Source organism: Oncorhynchus clarkii, unplaced genomic scaffold, assembly GCF_045791955.1.
Source record: "Oncorhynchus clarkii lewisi isolate Uvic-CL-2024 unplaced genomic scaffold, UVic_Ocla_1.0 unplaced_contig_1469_pilon_pilon, whole genome shotgun sequence".
Taxonomy (NCBI): domain Eukaryota; kingdom Metazoa; phylum Chordata; class Actinopteri; order Salmoniformes; family Salmonidae; genus Oncorhynchus; species Oncorhynchus clarkii.
In genome coordinates this window covers 78,874-87,919 of record NW_027257951.1, presented here as the reverse complement: position 1 = coordinate 87,919, position 9,046 = coordinate 78,874, and the positions used below count along the sequence as shown (strand labels likewise).

The following is a 9,046-nucleotide window of genomic DNA, read 5'->3' as shown; positions in this document are numbered from 1 at the left end:
ATTTCCATTTCATTTAGGCCTGCATTGCAATTCATTAACGCATATTTATTTATTTGCTTCTCATAAACTCGTTAACTGATAGAAGGGAACGAATAGAATAGAACCCATCAGGCTTCTTCTATATTCAGCCCGCGGTGGATAAAGTCCCCAAACGTCATAATTGAGTCATAGTAAAAAAGATATATATACCTTCATAGAAAATGACTCGAGTAAAATTGAAAGTCACCCAGTAAAATACTACTTGAGTAAAAGTCTAAAAGTATTTGGGTTTTAAATAATACTTAAATAGGAAAAGTTATTGTAATTGATAAAATAGACTTATGTATTGAAAGTAAAAGTATAAATCATTTCAAATTCCTTTTACTAAGCAAACCAGACGGCACCATTTCATTTATTATATGTTATTCTACGGATTGCCACGGGGGCCACACTCCAACACTCAGACATATTTTACAAGCGAAGCATTGGTGGTTAGTGAGTCCTCCAGAGTCCTCCAGAACCAGTAGGGATGACCAGGGATGTTCTCTGTTTAGTGAGTCCTCCAGATCAGAGGCAGTAGGGATGACCAGGGATGTTCTCTGTTTAGTGAGTCCTCCAGATCAGAGGCAGTAGGGATGACCAGGGATGTTCTCTGTTTAGTGAGTCCTCCAGATCAGAGGCAGTAGGGATGACCAGGGATGTTCTCTGTTTAGTGAGTCCTCCAGATCAGAGGCAGTAGGGGCAAAGTAAAGTACAGAAACCTCCCCAAAATAACTACTCTAGTACTTTAAAGTATTTTTTCGCCATTGTGTGTTTTGCACAAGGCTATAATCAATACAATGGCTGAAAGACTACACGCTATAGTGGAGAACAGAGGCCTGTTTAACTAGGCCTGTAAATTATTATTTACAATGGCAGCCTACACCGGACAAACCCGGACGACGCCGGGCCAATTATTCACGGCCGGTTGTGATATAGCCTAGATTCGAACCAGGATGTCTGTAGTGACGCCTCTAGCACTGAGATGCAGTGCCTTAGACCGCTGCGCCACTTATTCATATAGACCTAGACTGTGTTTAGGGTAGGCTACTGTTATCCACATGATATTGAGCGTTATATTGATGACTGTTGATTGTCCGGAATAAAGTTAGAACCTTCTATTGTTTGTTGCGATGATGATCGCGACCATATTTTTGTTGTTGTCCATTTTACAGATAAAACCATAGCAGAAGGAATTTGAATTCGTGTACGTTATTTTACCCAGGAAACCCCACGGTCACACACGTTCTCCTAAATGCAACACGTCTATCGTCTTCGATAGGGGATGTGGTTGTGATGAATATAGTTAGCGTTGTGTTGTTTTACTCCTAAATATGTGTTGTTCTCGGACGTTATCTCAAGTATCCTTCTCCCGAATGAATGGCGGCTCCCACGTACAGGCAGAGGCTACTGAATGTGTAATAATAAGAAATACATATTTATGACAACGAAGTAAAAGCGTTGTTAAAGATAAATAGTTATAAATATATATAAATATAAATATTTATACGCTATAATCCTATTATTTCGGATTATAAGCGAGGCTACTTTAGTGGGTCCGTGGATCCTCTGAATAAAACGTCTACCCGTGTTGTAAATAAATAACATACTATCATAGTTTTATTTATTTGTATTTCACCTTTATTTAACCAGGTAGGCCAGTTGAGAACGAGTTCTCATTTACAACTGCGACCTGGTCATAGTAGCCTACTACGGGCCATAGTAGGCTACTATGCAGGATTGCAAGTTCAAACCCCCCGAGCTGACAAGGTAGAAATCTGTCGTTCTGCCCCTGAACAGGCAGTTAACCCACTGTTCCTAGGCCGTCATTGAAAATAAGAATTCGTTCTTAACTGACTTGCCTAGTTTAAATAAAGGTAAAAATAAAATAAAAATATAGAACTATGAGTCCTACCGTATAGGTAGGTATATTAACCAACTAACTATATGGTTCAACTGTTTCTTATACAGTCATCTAGTCTACTGAGGCTCACAATCACAGCTTGCCAGCTGCCAGCCAGCTCAGGCCTGGTGTTGCAGTAGCGTGATGTCATATTTATGTAATAGTGCCTATAATTCATTTGTCCTCACCAACGTCCTGTCGATGACCCCGTGTGTTTTATAAATATGAATGATGACATCAGACCATATTTCCTCTAATGGAGAGACGGGTGTTCCCAGTTCAGTTGCAGGGCAGAGAGAATGTTAAGCCTGCATGCCGGGCAAGGCCATGTTCAAAATAATTCAATGAAGTCAAATGTTTTTTTTTCCCCAAGGAAACGTGTCGCGAGCTTCTTTTATATATATATATATATGTATAGATTTCAAATAGGCATTTAGTTTTTTATTCTCCGCTCTCCTACTACTTTAGGCTACACATTTCATTTGGTAATTTTTACAATGAACTTGTGTTTAAAAAGTGAAGGGTCTATACGCTGATATATGTGAGAACTCGCGCTGCCCGTACGGAGGACTTGTGCAGTTCGCTATTCTGTCCTCGTCCGTGTCTATTTTGACGGAAGTAAAACTGGCGAAATAAAATATAACTAGTCTATATTTGTAGCCTATAGTCCGGGAGGAGCCAATAGATGGGGTAAATTCCGATCAAATGATTTACAATTTCACATGGATTGATCAACTGTAGGCTACAGTTGAACGATCAATCGAATCTCATGCAAGTTCAACTCTGGGACGTTAGTCGTCGAAATAGCTCGAAAATTTACCCCGTAGCACGTCGCCGGAAGACACACAAGACAACAGCAGACACACACACACACACATCACTCATATCTTGTGATTCGTTTATTTAGAGCTATATTGTGGAGAAAAAAAGTGACGCAAGAAACTGGCTTTGAATATAAAAGTATTTGCACAAATAAATGTCTATAAAAAAAAAACATAGCAATGTGGACCGGCACAAACACTATCATTATCTAGTGTGGCGATAATATAATAAAGTGGTACAATTACAACATTTAAAAAACACCGCGATCAATTGTAAATCTAAAGGCCATATCTTCAAACTGTTTTACTTGTATAGTTTTCTGCGGCCATTGCAGTTATTGTTATTGCACGATTCGCTATCTTCAATAATTGAATAAATTAATGACGTGACGTGAACAAAAAAAGTAGTGAAAGCTCCGTAACGGTCTTTACACCAACCCGGTAATTTGCGAGCGTAGTAAACTCATGGAGTGCGCAAAGGAGGAGAAGGGATAGTTCACAGGGTTTGAGAAACTCATCAAACGCGGGGACACCTGGGACACGTTGACGTTGAAACCCAACGTCGAGGGCGTGGAGCTTTCGTGATATAGAATCGGAACTCGGACTATCCGTTGGGACGAGTGGGAAACGTTTGCGGTCTCTTGATCCGCGGCCATCTGTCTCTTCCATTTGTTCCGTCGATTCTGGAACCAGATTTTCACCTGCGTTTCCGTTAGCTGGAGAGAGGCCGCGATACCTGCCCGTTCAGAACTGCTCAGGTACCGTTTCATATCGAACGTCGACTCCAACTGAAACACCTGACTCCGACTGAAAACGGTTCTAGTTTTCTTCTTCCGGACAGAGCTCGGGTCCAGAGGGGCTTCCGGGTCCAGAGGGGCTTCCGGGTCCGACTGATCGTCAAAGGCGTTCTGCGTCTCGTCGTTGTCGTCGGTCAGGCTGCTGTCTGCCGTTTTACGTCCCGTTTTGTCACTGCCTTCAGTGGGTTCTTCTGACACGGCGGGAGAAACGGAGTCTCGGTCGCTGGCTGAGTGGGAGCAGCAACGGTCATCTGAGCATCTACTGTCCTCTTTGGGATCTGTGGGGAAAAAATACAACATGAATTAAATGTGAATCGAATATGGACACAAGGCATCAAAGTCTGAATGATTTCAATAGGCTGTTGCTGAGAACAGAAGTTGGTCATAAAAACAAAGGGGTAAAATATAGGCCTGTACCTATAGTTAATCTTTGAGCTTAAAGAGTAATGGAAAGATAACTGATACAGAGATAACCGATGCAGAGATAGGATAACTGACAGAGAGATACCTGATGGAGAGAAAACTGATGAAGAGATAACTGATGGAGAGATAACTGATAGAGAGATAACTGATGGAGAGATAACTGATGGAGAGATAACTGATGAAGATATAATAGGATGGAGAGATAACTGATGAAGAGATAACCGATGAAGAGATAATAGGATGGAGAGATAACTGATGAAGAGATAACTGATGGAGAGATAATATATGGAGAGATAACAGGATGGAGAGAACTGATGGAGAGATAACTGATGGAGAGATAATATATGGAGAGATAACAGGATGGAGAGATAACTGATTTAGAGATAATATGATGGAGAGATAACTGATGCAGAGATAACTGATGTAAAGATAACTGATGGAGAGAGAACTGATGGAGAGATAACTGATGGAGAGATAATATATGGAGAGATAACTGATGGAGAGATAATATGATGGAGAGATAACTGATGGAGAGATAACTGATGTAAAGATAACTGATGGAGAGATAACAGGATGGAGAGATAACTGATGGAGAGATAACTGATGGAGAGATAATATGATGTAGAGATAACTGATGGAGAGATAATATGATGTAGAGATAACTGATGCAGAGATAACTGATGCAGAGATAACCAAGATGGCCAAGGTGGTCAGGGTGCCTACCCATTCTGAATAATAGAATGCGCTCAAAACGGGCACCCTATTCCCTAAATAGTGCACTACTTCTGACCTAGGGCCCTATGCACTATATAATGAACTACTTCTGACCTAGGGCCCTATTCACTATATAAGGAACTACTTCTGACCTAGGGCCCTATTCACTATATAATGAACTACTTCTGACCTAGGGCCCTATTCACTATATAATGAACTACTTCTGACCTAGGGCCCTATTCACTATATAATGAACTACTTCTGACCTAGGGCCCTATTCACTATATAATGAACTACTTCTGACCTAGGGCCCTATTCACTATATAATGAACTACTTCTGACCTAGGGCCCTATTCACTATATAATGAACTACTTCTGACCTAGGGCCCTATTCACTATATAATGAACTACTTCTGACCTAGGGCCCTATTCACTATGTAATGAACTACTTCTGACCTAGGGCCCTATTCACTATATAATGAACTACTTCTGACCTAGGGCCCTATTCACTATATAATGAACTACTTCTGACCTAGGGCCCTATTCAATATATAATTAACTACTTCTGACCTAGGGCCCTATTCACTATATAATGAACTACTTCTGAGCTAGGGCCCTATTCACTATATAATGAAATACTTCTGACCTAGGGCCCTATTCACTACATAATGAACTACTTCTGACCTAGGGCCCTATTCACTATATAATGAACTACTTCTGACCTAGGGCCCTATTCACTATATAATGAACTACTTCTGACCTAGGGCCCTATGCACTATATAATGAACTACTTCTGAACTGGGGCCCTGTTCACTATATAATGAACTACTTCTGACCTAGGGCCCTATTCACTATATAATGAACTACTTCTGACCTAGGGCCCTATGCACTATATAATGAACTACTTCTGACCTAGGGCCCTATTCACTATATAATGAACTACTTCTGACCTAGGGCCCTATTCAATATATAATTAACTACTTCTGACCTAGGGCCCTTTTCACTATATAATGAACTACTTCTGACCTAGGGCCGAGGGAATAGGGAGCCGTTTGGGACATACGTTTTAGTCTGACTGCTGTTGATACATTTTTAAAAAAATGCTTTTAATTTATTTAACCTTTATTTAACTGGGTGAATGGAGGCCTACAAAGACCTGGCATCCAAATATGAACAAAGTTAACTAACAACAACCCTCCTAACCAGGACATGAAGACCTTCAAATGGCACCCTATTCCCTATAGAGTGAACTACTAGTGACCAGAGCCCTATTCCCTATCTAGTGCATTATTTTAGACCATGGCCATAGGACTCCAAAGTATAGGGAATAGGGCTCCATGGGATTTAACCTTGTGCCTGTACGGCTGTTCTGAAGAGACCAAGACCCCTGTTCCCTGGGGTCATCCACTCAGACAAACTAATTGCACTCTTGAGGCTTTAATGAGTTTGGAATGGCTGCAGAGAGAGAGGAGGGAAAAGAGAGAGAGAGGGGGAGGGGGAGGGAAGAGAGAGAGAGAGAGAGAGAGAGGGAGAGAGAGAGAGAGAGGGAAGAGAGAGAGAGAGAGGGGGAGGGAGGGAAGAGAGAGAGGAGGGGAAAAGAGAGAGAGAGAGAGATAGAGAGAGAGAGAGAGAGAGAGAGAGAGAGAGAGAGAGAGAGAGAGAGAGAGAGAGAGAGAGAGAGAGAGAGAGAGAGAGAGAGAGAGAGAGAGAGAGAGAGAGAGAGAGAGAGAGAGAGAGAGAGAGGGAGGGAAGAGAGAGAGAGGGGGGGGGGGACTCCAAACATGAGCTCACTGCTTCTGTTAGTTTTACCAAATGAAGCAAACAGGGGCCTCGTTGACCCTCCAGAGGACACTTCCCTCTATCAGTAGACTGGCTGACCAGACAGGACCAGAGGACACTTCCCTCTATCAGTAGACTGGCTGAAAAGACAGGACCACGGGACACTTCCCTCTATCAGTAGACAGGCTGACCAGACCAGGGGACACTTCCCTCTATCAGTAGACTGGCTGACCAGACAGGACCAGAGGACACTTCCCCCTATCAGTAGACTGGCTGACCAGACAGGACCAGAGGACACTTCCCTCTATCAGTAGACTGGCTGACCAGACAGGACCACGGGACACTTCCCTCTATCAGTAGACAGGCTGACCAGACAGGACCAGAAGACACTTCCCTCTATCAGTAGACTGGCTGACCAGACAGGACCAGAGGACACTTCCCTCTATCAGTAGACTGGCTGACCAGACAGGACCACGGGACACTTCCCTCTATCAGTAGACTGGCTGACCAGACAGGACCAGAAGACACTTCCCTCTATCAGTAGACTGGCTGACCAGACAGGACCACGGGACACTTCCCTCTATCAGTAGACAGGCTGACCAGACCAGGGGACACTTCCCTCTATCAGTAGACAGGCTGACCAGACAGGACCAGGGGACACTTCACCCTCTATCAGTAGACTGGCTGACCAGACAGGACCAGAGGACACTTCCCTCTATCAGTAGACAGGCTGACCAGACAGGACCAGAGGACACTTCCCTCTATCAGTAGACAGGCTGACCAGACAGGACCAGACAGGACCAGACAATCCCAATATGGCACCCTATTCCCTATATATAGTGCACCACTTTTAACCAGGGCCTATGGCCATATGGCACCGAGTTTGGTCTAACGTAACAGGTCAGGTCGCAGTTGTAAATGAGAACTTGTTCTCAACTTGCCTTCTTGGTTAAATAAAGGTGATCATTTTTTTTATTTATTTTTTTAAATAGAGCTGATAGGGGCCCATTGGGCTCTGGTCTAAAGTAGTGCACTATACAGGGAATTGGGCTCTGGGTCTAAAGTATTGCATTATACAGGGAATAGGGCCCTGGTCTATAGTAGTTCACTATATAGGGAATAGTGTGTCATTTGCGATCCGTCCTATAGTGACAGGCAGTGTGCGTATTTAGAGATATAGGCTAGTCATGATGCGCGATAGGACTATCACGACACACGATATAGACCTAACATATAACACATATTAGCGTAACATGATTCGCCGACATGCACGGCGACATGTGGTTAAACCTTCTTGGCAGCTCTCCCTGGTAAAAATCGTTTTTTTTGTTTTTACCTCAATGGGACTGATAGGTTATTGTGAGATGTTCTTGGCCCTAGGTGTAGACTACAGACCTAAAACCTCGTGTTGTTATAGCCTAATATAACCGGGCCATTCAAACCCTTCGATCACAATGAGAAGCTGTTTTTTTATATACACAATATAGACTATCCTAACAGCTTCGATCATGCAGTCAAAGATAATTATAGGAATATGTATCTAAAGGAATACAGACATATTACTGTATTGCCCATTCAGTCACATTTAAACGATGGCTCTTTTGGGCATTTTATTTACAATGGAACTCATACAGTAGATTCGATTATGCAGTTAATAAAAACAATTAAACACAACTATTTATCCAATAAAATAAATATATAGGCAACTTACTGTTGGACCTTTTGAGACTGAGTGGTTTGACGTTAACGGCTGCGGCTCCTCTGTTCCGTTCTAACTGCGAGTCTCTCCGGGGGGAACCCTCGGCGCCGAGGCCGGAGCAGGCTGCCACTTGACCGGCCACTTGGCTGGGATGTCCCGCTAAGACTCGGCTAGGGTAGACCATCTCATTCCGCTCCATACTCTCCTCCGCGGTCCTGCTACTATACTGGCTGTTGTTGTCCTTGTCGTTGACCTGTCGGTTGAAATACGTTGACTCTCCATTCTTCCTCGAGCCGAGTAGGTTTTCGATGTAAAACGAGGAGACTTTTGACGGTGTCGAAGCCTGAGTGTCTGTCGCCTTGTCGTGCATGATGTTTTTAAATGAAAAGCATATGCAAATTCCTGGCCACTCAAAAAAAACAATTACGACGGGTCCTCCTGCGTCCGTCCAAACCTTCAATACAGTTGACGACGAGCACGTGTGTTCTGTTACTCCGCACAACAAAACAGTTATTTTCGTTGTTGTTGATGTGTGTCCCGGTCGGATCTTAAAAGCACCATCTCAACCGGGTTTCTCCATTCTCCCCTGTTTATAAATGATAAATCCTCACCGAAACGTGGAAATCGTTACCAGGGCGGCCCTGGAGCTCCGTGGTGCCAGCACAGCACCGGGCAGAGACCGGGGAGGTTGTAGCCTACAGCGGAGAAGCGAGTCAAGGCAAACGGTTGACGAGCTGCGGTATCCGCTGATTGGACAAGCCACAATATCAAATGGGATGACTCCAGGAGAGGAGAGAGAGGTTTCCGTCGCAAATGGCACTCTATCCCTTACACAGTGCACTACTTTTGACCCTAGCCCTACAGACCCTGGTCAAAGGTAAGCACTATAAAA

General features: G+C 43.4%; 1 pseudogene; it reads right to left on the bottom strand.

Annotated features, from left to right (window-relative positions):
- Positions 1-3,107: 3,107 nt before the first annotated feature.
- Positions 3,108-8,524, bottom strand: LOC139394218 (homeobox protein HMX1 pseudogene; annotated as a pseudogene).
- Positions 8,525-9,046: the final 522 nt, after the last annotated feature.